Source organism: Sinocyclocheilus anshuiensis, unplaced genomic scaffold, assembly GCF_001515605.1.
Source record: "Sinocyclocheilus anshuiensis isolate Anshui unplaced genomic scaffold, SAMN03320099.WGS_v1.1 scaffold190, whole genome shotgun sequence".
In the NCBI taxonomy this organism is placed as follows: domain Eukaryota; kingdom Metazoa; phylum Chordata; class Actinopteri; order Cypriniformes; family Cyprinidae; genus Sinocyclocheilus; species Sinocyclocheilus anshuiensis.
Genome location: NW_015547663.1, coordinates 1,693,179 through 1,706,960, shown reverse-complemented (window position 1 = coordinate 1,706,960; position 13,782 = coordinate 1,693,179). Strand labels below are relative to the sequence as shown.

The window sequence follows — 13,782 nt, the reverse complement described above, 5'->3', positions numbered from 1 at the left end:
ACTCCAAAGAGAAAGGAAAACTTGAAATCGCATCATATGACCCCTTTAAATAAAACTAAACCTGTGTATTTGGAATCGGTGTAAGAGAACAAGAATGTAAGCAAACAAACACTACATCAACTTTCCACAGGTAGCAAACACAAGCTTGATGACAGACTTGATGACTTTGTAGCAAAGTGTTTTGAAGAGGCGCACATTTCTGGAGCAGCATGCCCTGAAGGACCCTCAAGGAGCGACAGAGAAAATACCGAAAGATCTAGTGAGTGAACAAACATATCTTTTCATGAGTTGTGTCAGTGTTTTCATGCACTAGATGGCATATTCAGCAAACAAATGATAACAGGCAAAACACAGCAAACTCACTTTGTGGGCTAGCAATCAAAGAGAGGCAATTTACAAGGAGACAATCGGCTGAGGCAGGAAGGATAAAAATTCTCAAGAACAAGTTGAGTTCAATCTCCGCCGGCACAGGTATGTAATCTATGTAGTGAATGACAGGTCATACTCCCCCCAACAACAGAGCTGAGATTTACACCCATCCATCCACTTATCAAAAGTCTCATGCAGAAAAATAATCCTCTGACAAAAGAGTGATAGCACGCTTGTCCTTCGCCAACAAAAATGAAAAAATATAAAGTATTTAAGTAAAAAAAAAAGTACAGTTTTCAAAATAAATCTCCGCTAGGTTAATAAAGTTGTCACACGCTGGATTTTATGAACTCAATGCCAATAAATAAATAAATATATAAAACATCACTCATGGGCATTTCACCCAATATGTTTATTTTATTACCCTTTTCAACAAACAGGGAGACAATATGTAGCAATCAAGCCTCTAGTCTGATTGGTCGATGCTGTTTTGAGACCAAATTAAATGCCACATTCTCATGGCTACCTCGTCCAGAATGGCTTTGAGCTCGCTGAACTGCAGCGGTTCTGATGGATTTCACTTTAACAGCCTTTAGAAACAGGCTGACAGGTCTGAGAAAGATGAATAAATGTCATTCACTGAAACTCTTGCGTTGATGCATGGGGGGCATGTGTCGTCGCTTGGCGAGGATGTATGAGAAATACACACTTAACTAAAACTCTTTCCCTAAATCATTTGTAAGCTGGCATATGACTCATGTGATACATGTATGGACTGAGAGAGAAAAACCGAGCTGCAATTCGGCCTACTAATAGACTCAATGACTAACAGCTTGCCCTAACCACACACAATGCCACACAAGCTCTCTTTCATGTTAATCTCAGTTTTGTCCCAACCAGCTGTGAATGAGACATGGTTAGGATAAAATATGAGTCATACACGACAAGCGACAAGTTAAAGGATATTTTGACGGTCGCTGCGCATAGTGGAATTTCCTTGGTTCTATATTTTGTTCCATATAACTGTATATTAGACATCAAATGTTTTCTGATTGGCTGTTAGTGTGCATTTTTTATTTTATTTTTTTTGCTATAATTTTTTTGCTCTCAGTGTTATCGTGTGGTTAGGGGACAGAGCAATATTTATGTGATGTGCCACCTTTTTGGCCTCTAGGCAAGGAGAAATTAGATGTAAGTAAAAATGTTCTAATTATATTTCAAGATATCTGCTATCAAAAGATATGAGAAAAAAGTGTATATAACAGAGCCACTGAATAATGACTATTTAAAAAAAAAAACCTTGTCTCAGATATGGACTAAGCTGTTATGACACTGTCAGATCGTTGATGAAAAATAAAAAAATGAGTAAAAAATAATTAATGTACCATTCCATTAAAAAGAACTGACTATAAAGAACTGATAGTAAGATTTTTAAAAAATGTATATACTTTTATTCATAAGGACAAGGATAAGGATTAAGGGCCAGATTTACTAAACAGGGCAAATTAACGAGAGAGTGCAATTCCAAAACAGCGCAAATGGGCGTAGAAATTTCTGCGGGCAATTTACTGACAACACGCAGATTAAAAAACACAGACCCAACATCTCATTTACATTTTGACCAATGCAATATACCAAGCGCAGCGCAAATTAGCATAGTCGCAAATAAGAAGAGCTTAAAGTTTTTGGGTGTAAATAATGGTGCAAATACCAGTAATTTCACGAGCGCAAACGTTAGTACATCGCGTTACATTATTTATTGTAATACTCTCCTCTAAGAAATTTTCCATCTGAAAGGGAAACTCCTACAAATGCATATTCAATAAGGTCAGGCGCAAAAAATAATTGTGTCCATGCCTTTTCAGCACTAATTCTTCACTGTGCGTCTTTAGTAAATCCTGACGGTACTATTTTAACACCAAAAGACGGTTTGCGCTGGCACAAGCTGTTAGTAAATCTGGGCCTAAATTGATCAAATTTTACAAAGACATTTCTAAGTACAAAAGATTTGTAGAAAAATAAATACTCCCTTGTGTAATGTATTATGTTTTATTAAGCAGCACAACCATTTTCAACATTGATAATAATAAGAAATGCTTCTTGAGCACCAAATCAGCATATTGGAATGATTTCTAAAAGATCATGTGACACTGCAGACTGAAGTAATGGCTGCTGAAAATTCACTACAAATTACATTTTAAAATATATTAAAATAGAAAACAGCTATTTTAAATTGTAAAAATATTTCACAATATTGCTGCTTTGTTACATAAGAAAGGGTATACTATATAAAATGTTTAAAATATAAAATTAATTTTTGTTAAGGGTTTTCCACACTTTTCAAATAATGATCCAAAACCAATAAATAGTAATGTGGCACAAAATTAAGGGTCAACACAACTTTTACCCACTGACACATCTTACCCCACACCTCCCCTACAACTGACCGACCTCTTGGCAAGTCCATCACTCATATGCCAGTGCCTTTGGGAGTCTTTCATTTTTTTCCCCCTTTTCACTCTCATGGAGTTGCTGTGCCGTCCCTCATGCTGAGTTTGGGAAATGAGCCTCCCTATTCCAATTTGTCCTGGCCTTCCAGCCCACTGTCCCTGATAGACCACTTGCCCTGGGCCTCTCATTGCACCCATGCGGGGGGGTGGCAGTGCCCTCCATGGGCCCTAACCCCCAAACCCCTCTGCCTTAATGGCCACCGCGTTGCCCTATCGTGCCAGGCAGCGAAGCATGGCTCTGCTCCACCAGACGCCAACACTCTCTTGGAATGCTAATGACCATCTTCTGTTCTACTCCAGACACGTAGCCAACCCTTCCCCCACAATCTGTTGTTTCCGTCAAGCACGCATGCAAAGGATGACAGTTTGTAATAAAAGGTTTGTATTACTTGAATGAGTCTACAATACACGTATTCAGGGAAATTATGAGATTCAGACAAACATTTCGAGAGGGTCTTTTCACTGCGAGCGGCTTTTAGCTGGTCGTGCACTTGATTTTCTCACTGCGTGAGTTCAGTAGCTCAAGTGCACTTAAAGACACTTCTCTCCACACCCCCCACCCCGCATACTCGGGCTGAATGAGAAACTAGCGTCCCCTTGGGCACATTCATTCCTAGGGTGACTGGAGCAAGTGGAGATTGGAGTCCGTATTTACTTAAAATGAGAACAGATTTAGAATTGGAGGGGAGGAAAACAGGAATTGCAGCCAGTTTCTAACATACTCTCTATACTAATTCAAGTGGCTCTTGATATTATTCAAAGAGGTTCTTAAACACTGAAGGTGTTTCTGCTATGTGATGAAAGCAGTCATCAAACCCAGTGTTGTCCACTGGAGACCTGATAGCAAGATCCCATAACAAAACGTTAGTCCCTATCCAAGAGTTTCCTAAAGCTTATAGAGAAACAACCAATGCAACTGTGAAATACACTCTTCTTATGTGTGTTTGAATTAAATTATACTATAAAGGCATGTTTATAGCATCTGAAAATCTGAAAAATTCTTAACTATGAATTTTCAGTTAAGTTATTTATTTGCAATGATGTTTAGTGTGCTATTCAGCTGCAACTGTTTTTTTACAAGGTGTAAAAAGTGGGGAAAAAAGAGGAAGCATGGTATATAAACATGGTAAATACCTCTGGAAAAAGGCAAGTACAACACTCAAATAGAATTAATTATATAAATAACATTAAAAAAATACTATGCAACACTCCCTCAACAGTTAGTTCTGTTCAAGACTATACTATGGAAATTAACTTGAGTTTTCTTGCTTGTGCTTACCAGATCAGAGAAGTCTTGTATTCTTCCGGGAAGTAGACTGGTTGTTCTCCACTGCTATCAGAGACTAGGCTTCAACTGGCAGCATTTATTTTTGTCTGAACAGGATTCTGAGGAAAATAATGCAGAGATGAAAAAGAAATGTGAGATGCAGAGAATTACTAGATATGCACCGCTATCAAAAAGCACCATGACGCATGCCAAATACTGATGTTGTGTTAAAACCACAATCAAAACATGAACTCATGTTAAACAGGAGGCATTTTGTGATGCTTTCTCTTCCTGTAACTGCAGTCAGAGTGGTGATAGAGCTTTAGAACCTACCAATGAACAACCCAAGATCCAGCCATTGGTTAAATCACAGACTGGACTAAAGACCAATTATTGCTTTGTAACTGCACTTACTGATAATCGTACACAAGAAGAAATATTTTTAGAATTTAAAATAACTTTCTATTGTAATATATTTCAAAATGTAATTTATTCCTGTGATGCCAGAACTATGATACTCAGACAAAAATATCGTTTTCAGTATCACAAGTTCTTTCAGAAATCATTCAAATTTGCTGATTTGGCATTCAGGAAACATTTCATATTATTATCAATGTTGAAAGCAGTTGTTCTGCTTCATATTTCTGTGGAAACTATAATGCTTTTTTCAGGATTCTCTGATGAATAGAAAGTTTAAAATAAACAGCATTTATTTGAAACAGAAAACTTTTGCAACATTATGAATCCCTTACTGCCACTTTTGATCAATTGAATGTGTCCTTGCTTAAAAATTAATTAATATTAATTTTAATGTAAGACATATATATCATCAACACATGATATTTGGGGGCGTGGCTTAGTGTGCAGGAAAACAAATGGCAAATATCAAAGTTAATAATTCAATTTCTATGGTAAACACTAAGAGACATTTCCTATAACATGTCTATTAACAGAAAGAAAATTATTTTTGGAACTTTTTTTTCTCTCTAGATTCCTTGCCAATTTGAATGAATAATGAATAAAATGTTCATTTTAAAAAGTGCATCATATTGATAAAAGGTTTTGATGCAAGTAAAATCTCCATTTTTTTTAAACTTAATATTTTATTTAATAAATCAATAAAGCTAGTCCTTAGATATACATTTTTGAAAATATATTGAACAAACTGGTTTATAAACCTAACCCACAGCATATTTAAATGTATATATAAAACGTATTTGGAAACCAAAAAGTATTTGAGAATTGCCTTGGACCCTGCTTCAGAGACTTGCACATGGCTGCATGTCACTGCACCAAACACAGTCCACCCTCTCTCGCTCTCTCTTTCTCTTTGCGCGGCGAAGAGAGAGAGAGAGAGAGAGAGCACTCCTGGATGGACACCATGCTGGAGGTCATCGATGATGCTGACGGAGAAAAATATGAGGGTTTTCAAACAGTGTGGCGGCCTGAGGCAGCAGGCAGGCTCGGGTCAGCCCTCTACCTTGCCCAAACAGAACTATTAATTTCATTGCCCTTGTACCAGCATGAATTCAGCACAGAACATTTGTTCTGTGTCTTTTTCGGAGTCTCTCACCTTTCGTTGTACCCCAGGTCTGCGTTACATTTGAACTGCATCTAACCGAGACTGTTCTCTCTCACCTTAACACACCTTTAACAGTCATTCTCCTGGGACGGTTATTGCTACAGTTGTACAGTCTGTACTCCAGTTCTTTCTCTTCCAGTGCTCAAGAAGAATAAAACTTCTCCTGTTAAGCGTCCCACACATCCTCCATTTTTAACAACACCCTACTACCTGAAATATATTTTGTGGTTTTTAAATCCAAACTCGTGTGACTGGCTTTCCAATTAACCAAGATGATGCCGCAGAACCAGCTTGCGAATCTGACCAGTGATTGCAAAATGCTTAAATTAATTCCATATTAACTGCATTTTTTTTTTCCTGCAAAAAGACAAAAGCAGCGCCCTCAGCTGTAAACAGCTTCCGTTCCATGCAAATCTGTCTTCTCAATCGCTTGATCGAGGTATCTGTTCTCCAAAGTGTTTCAAGAGCCAGCAGCTTTGGGGCAGACAGCTTTGAAGCCCCTGGAAATACAATGCCAGCACTGAGAAAAGCTCCACTTTAGCTCCCTGTGTCCGTCCCTCGTCGCTTTTCTGGCAGCTCGCACAATCCCTCTCCTCCAACATGCCTTCCAAAAATAAGGACAGACGATCTCAGGATTCTTTAATGAACTGTCAAGCGCCTAAGCTCCAGGGTGTACACAAAGATAGGCACCTCAGCAGAGCTCAAACTTACTGTACGGATCAGAGTAAAAGAGAAACCTGCAGAAAAAGGCTTTCACCTGAGTATTTCCAGCTCGGTGTTAGGTGTTATCTGGTTTATGGCAACGTAAGCAATCTAAAGTGTTGATTGCTGAAATGTTCATTTGCTTGTGCTTTTATATAGTTGACCTTTATATTGTTTTGCACAATAAAGAATCTGAGGTGACACGATTCACACAATGTCCTCAAGGGGCCCACTTCACAACTGTCATTTTGTACAGACAGTCCTCGATGACGCAGTTCTGTAAGCACAAGAAAAAAGGCCAGTGACCTATTTCAGTTTTTGACTGGACATTATTCAGCAGTATTTATAAGGATTTAATCAAAGTCACTTTTATTCACCAGAAGGTCTTTTATGTACTGTTAAAAATTTATTTTCTAAGTTGTAAATAAAACATAGAAAATACTATTTCAGTCTTCTACTTCAAAATTTCATGTTACTTGCTGTTTCTCCATAATTATTTGTGAAATTTACTAGCAATTTCTAGGTGAATTTTTTTTAAATAGTTTTCTTGTGTGTGTGTGTGTGTGTGTGTGTGTGTGTGTGTGTTTTCAGTTTGGAAAGTCTGTGTTCACTAGCATTTGGTGGTACAGAATTTGCTTTTAGCCTAATTTAATTTTGCTATTTTATTTTTTTAAATATAATAATAATATCAAGGACAATTGTACAATTACTATGTGATAGAATACCCACAAATTAGCATAATAAAGAACAACATGCTGACTTGGCACAACTCCTTGTTTGCGTCAAGTTATGTACACAATTGTTTTGAGCCAATCACCTGAGCTATAAAATACCATGTGACTAATCATTATGAAAACACAGGAAAATGATGTCCTGAAAATGTTAATTGGCTTACGGCACAACAAGAATGTGCAAAGTATTAAACTCTTCACTAGTGACTATCCTTTTACATCAACAGCAGCAGACAGACAAAAATATCAATAAACAAAGTTAATTTCAAACTTTTAAAAGCCCTCAAAAAATGAAAAACATCTTTTTAACATATAACAAAATATTTGCAATATAGTACTTGAAATTAAATTAAATGAAATATCTGAATATACATCAGAATACATGGCTATTGTTGAACGGCTACCAATGGAAAGCAACATTTTCTTCTGCAGAATGATGCAGCAACTACCAGAAGACTAACTAAACCATGCTAACCAGCCAAACCCTGACCCATCATGACCTGCCATGTGATCTGGTCACTTAGTGTTTCCAAGCATTGGTGTGCCACTCGTTTAACACCAAACTATAATAATTAGTACACATACCCTAACATATCTAATCAATCTCGTACCATCTGGTTTCGATGGACATTACTCTCAAAAATCTTGCAAATAACGGTGTTGGTTAAAGACAGGAGCTTGTTTCAACCTGAAGGCTAAACATGCCTGCACATACTCACACACATCCACACAAAAGATGTTGCCACACAAGAACGCAATGTACAATTACTTTGTGATACAATACCCACATATTAGCATAATAAAGAACAATATGCCAGCTTAGCAGAACTCTAATGATAGACCGCTGAAAATAGAGCCTCTCTCGGCTGAGGTACGAGGAAGGGAAGCATGCGTGTGAACTTGCAAGCGAGCAGACAACCATTCACGAAGCACGATTCAATAAACTGGTGAAGAAAATTGTCATTATGTTAACCAGTCAATAGTCGCAGGTTATAACAAACCCAAACAACCTTTTGTTTTCTAAGCAACACTGATTTGATTTGCTCTGATATTTTGCCATTTGAAAGTCTGCTATCACGGCAGAAGCAGCTCATCCAGAAAAGGATGTGAGGATTATACACATGTATGTTATTTGTGCTCTGCTGCATTTTCCGTGACAGCTCCCTGACATCAGTGCCCATGCAGATGGCTGCAAGCTAGTTTCTAGTGAAGGGGGCACGTATTTTTATTTATATTTTTTTCCCAAAGCAGCCTTCGTGTCTGCAGCACCCTGACACAGCATCTACACGAGCGACGCTTCACATCGCGTCAAAACAAAACTGCTCCCGTTGTAATCAATGACACTGTCTACACTGGTAGCATCCATTGCTGCAGGTCCCAATGCATTTTTAGCTGAAGAACTCTCTGTTTCTATTTATACCATACATTTTATTTACCCTGTTTGTCTGAAATACAAATATTACATTTTTTATTAATTGTTCATACAATTAATTTATTTATATAATATTAAATTATTAATTTTACCAGTCAAAAGTTTGAAATAATTATTATTTATTTTTTTATGTTTGTGACAGAAGTCTCTTATTATCACCAAGGCTGCATTTACTTGACTAAAAATACAGTAAAGACAGTGACATTGTGAAATATTATTACAATTTAAAATAACCTTTTTCTATTTAAATACTTTTTTAAATGTATATTTATTCCTGTGATGGCAAAGCTGAATTCTCAGCAGTTATCACTCCAGTCTTCAGTGTCACATGATCATTAAATCAATCTAATATGCTGATTTGGTGCTTACTTATTATTGGAACTCAATTATTAATGAAGGGATTTTATTATCAATGTTGAAAACAGTTTTATCTGTTTTTTTTTTGTTTGTTTGTTTTTTTGTGAAAATCATGCTATTTTTTTTTCAGGCCTCTTTAAAAAAGAACTTCATTTATTTGAAATATAATGTCTTTACTGTCACTTTTGATCAATTTAATTATTTAATATTAAGTATTTTTATTCTAAAATATTTTTTTCTTAATTATAGTATTTTTATTATGTTTTAATCGTACTTAGTTTACAACAAAACATTAAGCAGCAATAAATAAATTAATTAATTAATTAAATAAAAAAAAAATAAAAAAATAAAAAATAAAAACTTCAAATGGGTAATAATACAAGATGTTTCTTGAGCACCAAATCAGCATATTAGAATGATTTCTGAAGGATCTGGTGACACTGAAAACAGGAGTTATGGTTGTTGAAAAGTCAGCTTCACCTTAACATTAATTAATTACATTTTAAAATATAAAATATATTACTAATTAAATCAGTTCTTCTGTAATGTTATTTTAACAATTTTGCTTTTTTACTGTATTTTTGATCAAAGAAATGCAGCCTTGGTGAGAATAAAAAATTAACCAATATATAATTATCGCATATATTTATCTCTCTCTCTCTATATATATATATATATCTCGACATTCGTGGTTTTTTTTTTTTCATTCTTTTTCAGAAGGGCAATCAGTTCTGTGCCAGTGCCCTCCACCTCAGATTGGCATGTTCTCCAGTGACTCCTACAGCAGCCACAGCAAACTTTGACCCACTCTCCACTTCCTTCAATCGCAAACGCACCTCCCCACCACCATCCCTGGCACCACCTACTAGTGTGCTGCTGGAATCCAGTGAAGTGAGACCACTGTGAAAAATTCATTCCGCAGCTTCTAAAAAGTGCTTTGATTCTTAAACCAGGAGCGCTTGAAGTCCCGCTGTCCTCAAATAACCTACATCTACAAACCAATCTGCACTGAACAGCGATATGCTGAGATTGAGTTAATGACGGTCTCAAATCAATGGAGCCTGCTGATCTGTACAGACAAAAGGAATTAAAGCAGGATAGACGTGGCTGATGATCTGATATATGTATTAAATTGTTCATATTCCTCCCAAAACAAATTATGGTTTACAGGTACAGTAGATGGCACTAGGGATGGGAATCATAAGGAATTTAATTATTATACTTCCAATTTTTCTTATCCATTTAGTACTTAAGGAAAAAATATTCAGAAAAATAAATACAATTAAAATGTCATAAAATGATATATTTTTGAAAATACATACTAGTCTACATTTCAAACATATTTTACAAACTGAGCGTTTACACAGACTTCAGTGACTTTTCTTTTTAAAGATGGTAGCAATAAAAAAAATGCAGTAACATGATTTTATTCATTCAGTCATTCTTTTAAAATATTACTGACAAAACTGATTATCTTAAAACATGATAAAAACAACAGTCAGTAACTATAAATGTAAGGTGGGCTGAATTTCACTTGTTTTTTTTGCATTGTTACTGCAACACGAGGAGTTTTCTAATTTGTTGAACACCTAGATGAAATTTTAGCGTTTAAACTAGGCTAGATTGACTGTTCAGTGTCAGCTTTTGATGATTTTTGTGCACAACAACTTTTGAAATGTTAACTAGTGCTTTTAGTTAGCTGTGACAATGTATGCTTTCCATAGGATGTCCCATTTATTGTGAAACTATGTTTCTTAGCGCCAACAATAAATAAATGTAAAATATATAAAAAAATATAAAAAGTAATAAAATGCATAAATATATTAATTAAATATAATAAATAGTTAAAAAAAAAAATATATATATATATATATATATAAAAAAACTCAAAATTCAAACACAATTTGGGTCGTTTTTTCAAAAATCAATTGGACTACACTGTTTATGCTGTATTTGTTTGATTAACAAAATGATTCAGATCATGTTAGTCACTTGTCCAGGAAATTAACTACACTGGTCATGCTACTGTATCCATTTATGATTCACTAAAAATCAATGGTTTCATGAAGAACCTTTAACATCCATGGAACCTTTCCATTCAACAAAATGTTCTTTATAGTGTAAAAACCGGTTCTTTAGAGGACCATGGACCACAAAATCAGTCTTAAGTCACTGGGGTATATTTGTAGCAATAGCCAACAATACATTGTATGGGTCAAAATTATCGATTTTTCTTTTATGCCAAAAATTATTAGGATATTAAGTAAAGATCATGTTCCATGAAGATATTTTGTAAATTTCCTACCATAAATATATCAAAACTTTTTTTTGAATATAGTAATATGCATTGCTAAAAACTTCATTTGGACAACTTTAAAAGGGATTTTCTCAATATTTTGTTTTTTTGCACCCTCAGATTGCATATTTTCAAATAGTTCTATCTCGGCAAAATATTGTCCTAACAAACAATACATCAATGGAAATCGTGTTATTCAGCTTTCAGATGATGTATAAATCTCAATTTCAGAAAATTGACCCTTATGACTGGTTTTGTGGTTCAGGGTCACATATAGTTCTTCTATGGCATCGCTGCAAAAACCCCCTTTGTGTTTGTTTGGGAATCTGAATTGCGCTGGTTGCACTATATCTTTCTGTTTTACCAAAACGAACTATCAAACAAGAGCCATTCGTTTAAGGAGTCTGACTATGACATCATGAAAATCACTCGTTTCCGCATTTGAATATGGAACCGGTTTTCTGTTCCCAACACTAGATGGCAGTCATTGTGGCAAGCAGCTGGGTTACTCATCATATAAACATTGGTTTTCAGGCTCTAGATTGTTTTAGAACATTAGCCATGCATTACATAGGGATCCCAGCCTGATAGACTCTGTCTTTCTTTCTCATTAAACAAGTCGAGAAGATTCAATTAAGAATATGTCAAGGGGCCCGAGGTGCTTCTTATATATAGCTTAACTCCAGTTGGTAAACAACTCCTCGCCTGTTTTCCTGGTTTGGTTTAAACTCAAATCTCAGAGGACACGCTAAACTGCACCAACAGTGACTAGACTGTGGGAAAAAAAAAATGCACGTAGAAGCCGAGGGTCCCCAGAAACCCTCTTGTGCATGTATAAAGGATTTAAAGAGAATAAAATGCAGCTAATTAAAATAGTGTTTCCGTAAGATGTTAATGAGGTTTTTGTTACACTTGGGTGGACGTCCTTACATGATGTAATTCTAATCCCACTGAGTCAGTGCTCTTTGTCCTTGCATAGCTGGCAGCTATAATCCGCAAAAAACTCAGTCAAACATAATTACCGAGCAGTCACATCTGCACATTCGGAAAGTCACCGCATTACTCATCATCACCATCGGCCCTTTTATTCCAATCTTTGTCATAAAAAACACCTAACCGTGCGCAGCGTCTTCCCTCGGTTTGTGTCTCTCTCATGACTGTGTTCTCATTGCCGACGTCTGGCTCATTTCAAATGAAGCATGTTGCGCTAATGAGCCCGTGATGATATCAGCCGTCATGTGTAACCACACATCAGAAAGTCAGCAGTTCTGCTGCGGGCTGAAGGTGAGGGGAGCAATAACGACGTGTTTTCGTAAGGCTGCCGCCCACTCTCTGGCACATTCGGGCCCAGTGCGTGCAGGCCTCGAGGGAAAGCTCCAGACGAGGGCTACAGGATTGCGCTTTCTCCCCGACAGATTGCGTGTTTGTGCTACTACGTTAACCGCGATGTTCAACGCGCATGTGTGACCTGCTTTACAAGCTTGCTTAAAAAGTGTTGCGCAAACAAAAGACAAAGAGCATTTAATGCCACAGGTAAAGTAAACACATCCCAAACAAGGTGGTCAGTTTCTCAGGGGGGCATAGGAACACATGCCTCAATTAGGTCAAAACGAAGAGGTGTCTCCTCTCCGCGGGCCGCTCGATCACAGCCGTAACGAGGTAGGTTAAAGAATACCGCCTACAGGCTTCTTTCTTCCCAGGCTTAAAGCTGCATGTGTGTGTGAATACAGTCTGTTCTATCAAGAATGCAAACAGTTTTTTTTCCCCGTTACTGAGCCAATTACGGAGATAAAGTGGACTCTCAGGAATGCGAGAGCTCTCGTTTCTAACATATTTAGCCCTGAATTCGACACGACGCACAGTGAACCTGACACAATGCAACTGATTTGTCAAAAACACAATTCAAAGGCAGTGTGGGAGACCAAAAGTACCTTATACAATCAGATCGACCCATTTTTCGGAAAGTTACACGAAGGACTGATAGTACCTACAGTGGGTACGGAAAGTATTCAGACCCCCTTCAATTTTTCACTCTTTGTTATATTGCAGCCATTTGCTAAAATCATTTAAGTTAATTTTTTTTCCTCATTAATGTACACACAGCACCCCATATTGACAGAAAAACACAGAATCGTTGACATTTTTGCAGATTTATTAAAAAAGAAAAACTGAAATATCACATGGTCCTAAGTATTCAGACCCTTTGCTCAGTATTTAGTAGAAGCACCCTTTTGATCTAATACAGCCATGAGTCTTTTTGGGAAAGATGCAATGGCTGCAATATAACAAAGAGTGAAAAATTTAAGGGGGTCTGAATACTTTCCGTACCCACTGTATATTAGAAGGATACCATGTGCAAACTTAAGAGGCAGAAGCTCTACAGTGCTACTGTCTGAAATTATTTTCAGTGACTCCAAAGGGTCTTATTTGTTTAATCCTTTAAAGACCAAGAAAAAATGGCTTGGAATCTACAGGTGCATCTCAATAAATTAGAATGTCGTGGAAAAGTTCATTTCAGTAATTCAACTCAAATTGT

General features: G+C 36.5%; 1 protein-coding gene across 1 annotated transcript in view; it reads right to left on the bottom strand.

Moving 5' to 3' along the window:
* The window catches only part of rbfox3a (RNA binding fox-1 homolog 3a), a 451,725-nt gene that overhangs the window by 379,855 nt on the left and 58,088 nt on the right, over window positions 1-13,782 (bottom strand). Inside the window, exon 2 of the mRNA XM_016504819.1 lies at window positions 4,159-4,265. The gene's annotated coding sequence lies outside the window, so the exon portion shown is untranslated. The remainder of the gene's footprint in view (window positions 1-4,158; window positions 4,266-13,782) is intronic.